The sequence below is a fragment of the Tenebrio molitor genome, chromosome 7, assembly GCF_963966145.1.
Source record: "Tenebrio molitor chromosome 7, icTenMoli1.1, whole genome shotgun sequence".
Classification (NCBI taxonomy): domain Eukaryota; kingdom Metazoa; phylum Arthropoda; class Insecta; order Coleoptera; family Tenebrionidae; genus Tenebrio; species Tenebrio molitor.
The window spans coordinates 19,579,901-19,582,628 of record NC_091052.1 but is presented as its reverse complement, the minus strand read 5'-3'; the positions used below and the strand labels follow the sequence as shown (position 1 = coordinate 19,582,628).

General features: G+C 34.9%; 1 long non-coding RNA gene across 1 annotated transcript; it reads right to left on the bottom strand.

The window, feature by feature from the left end:
• Positions 1–304: 304 nt before the first annotated feature.
• Positions 305–1,578, bottom strand: LOC138135598 (uncharacterized). Its single transcript, XR_011161023.1, has 2 exons — positions 1,274–1,578; positions 305–888 (listed from the first exon to the last, which is right to left on the bottom strand). It is a non-coding gene; the product is annotated as an uncharacterized lncRNA (long non-coding RNA).
• Positions 1,579–2,728: the final 1,150 nt, after the last annotated feature.

The following is a 2,728-nucleotide window of genomic DNA, read 5'->3' as shown; positions in this document are numbered from 1 at the left end:
AAAAAGCTACGCTTATAAGGCCGTTTCAATGTACATAATAATTGTTTCTGCAGAGTGGCCATAAAACAAAAGAAGACAGAACCTTATTGCGCGCCCTCGGTGGCCGATTAACGAATCAAAGCTACAATATTGGCGGCAATTTAAAATATTACCCTTCTATTTTACATGAAATGGTAAAAGCGTGTTTCATTTGTGGGGCAAAAGATGTTCGCTTATTTGAAATTCGCAGCAATATGAAACAAAGACGAAAATGGTTCGAAGCTTTTGAAACGTTTTGCGGTAAGCAAATTTATGGAGACAATGATAAGCACAACCTTTTAATTTGTATTTGTAATATAAAAGACTACAACAATTACGGATTACTCAGAAATTTGTGAGCAGCATTTTCAACAAGTCTCTATAATTACATTACAACCCCCAAAAGACGACGCTTATGTAAAGATGCTGTTCCTTGTCCTTCTATTTTTGTAAGTACCTATAATTAAAAAAGACTTGTGGTGTTTATTGCTACATGAAATATACGTAGAAGCGAAGTCAACCACGACATATGAGAAAACAAAATGAGCTTCCTCTTCTCATTTTTCGATTAATTACGTATTAGTTTTCACAGTCATAATTATAATTACTGTCATTTTATTAATGTTTTTGTTTTTTAGGCTTTTCCCACTGAAACTCCGGTTGAAATTCCTGTACCCCAAAGTCCTGTAGAGTCTTTCATCATTCCAACTGTTCCAATGACATCCAAATCAATTCTAGTAAATAGTATTTCTGCGCAGTATATGCCACCAAATGGTTGAGATAATGGGCCCTCATTTGCTAGAAAATCCAGTACTTTCATCTTGTCTAGTACATAAAAATCAGAACTGCAAGCTGATAACAACTGCAACGCTGAAACCAGTTTTAGATAATACATATTTGTCAAGAAAAAACAGATTTATTAAAGAGGAAATGTGCAATCCAGAACAAAATCCGGTAATCTTGCATTTTACGGTGGCAAATGTGCACATGCGTAGAAATGTCTACTATATGGCGAAAATGTGTTGCTTCAGATCAAATTGTTGAATCCCAATTAATTTTAACGCGGCAGTAATTTCTCAATAAAAATTGGGCCCTGTCTAATTTATATTTTGAAAGCAAATTAGCAAATTATACCGTTGACAACAGGGGGTCAGTATATGAAGTTTGCACATGCGCACATTTGCCACTGTAAAATGCAAGATTACCCAAAATCCTTTGCAGAAAAATATTAAAGTTATAAATTGTTCTAACCTACCTTGTGTTGTGATTTCATGTTTTTTTGCAATTCTAATTTATTAGTATTTTGCTAGTCCAGAATGTATCCAAAATAAGCTCGGATCTTGGATATTTTATTGCATTCATGTTTTAATTGACGTTTTAAGCACTTAACCTCAAAGTAAAAAGTGGAAAAAGTGTCAATCGACTGCGTTCGAAATCAGTAGATGGAGCGCAAAAAGGTTCTGCCGCCCGAAATGTCACAGAAACAAAGTTTATATGGAAAAATCGAAAATTGAAACGGCCTTATAAGCGTAGCTTTTTGATTCAGATGGCCTTGAATTTCATAAACTAAAAGCGCCATCTCTTGGTTACAACAACCATTGCAGTGAAGAAACTTGAGTGAAGTTACAGTTATCAAAGAAAAGTTTGTCGCTTGGGTGAAAACAAAATTAACCTAGAAAATGTGATTTATCGCTGCAAAAACATTTTCTACGGTGTCCGTTGAAACAATATTAAGAGCATCATACAAGCAATTGTAGAATGAAGTGAATGTTTATCAGGTACTACAGATTGTTGCCGTTACGTTGACGTTAAGTGTGCGGATTAAAATTTTGCTTTTATTAAAAAAATAGGTAAGTCACTGGAAGCAGTGCATGCCGGGCAAAACGACATACTCTGTGTGAGGGTAAAACGACATATGGTTTCGTTGGTATGTCATTTTACCTTAAATTACCATAGAACCAACTATGTTTTGATTTTTTTTTAAATAAATATAAATTATCCACGAAGGCGATGAAAATGTATAACTGGTTGCGTTTCAATGGTCGTGAGGCCCATTATTACTCGTAGATAACCCTGATATACATATGTATCATAAAAGGTTGAGTTGGCTACGATTTTTTGCCCAAGCTAAAAAAGTTGACTAAAACCTTGAGTTGGCTATGTTTCTTGCCCAAAGGGAAAAAGTGCCACTTTACTCCATACAACCAGGGAGTAAAGTTGCTCATCTCATCATATACAGGGTGTCCCAGAACTGGCTCCCCAGAGAAAACAGGCATGTGCCGACAACAAAAGAGACTCTAAATTGACTAAAATAAATTTTCTGCTAGCTCAAATTACCGAGTTACAAAGTTTTTAATTGCACCAATCCCGGAAGCTCGTCCTCAGGTATTACTAAAAAATCCGATCGGTTGCTAAACAACAACAAAAAATCTCTGATATCGCACAAATCAATAAAATGTTTGGGCAACTGGAATTTTGACGTTTTCCGATATAAAAATTCGTTGACGTTTATCTGTCATCAACATCAAGACTTGACAATTGCAAAATTCGAAATAAAACAATAAAAATGGCGATTCTAAAAAGAACCATTTATTTAAATATGTAACAATGTTAAAGCAGATGTTCGAAACGACCACCATTCATTTATATGCACAATTGTGCTCTACGTAAACGTAACAAACTTCTTGTAGTAGCGTTAGTTATCATTTCT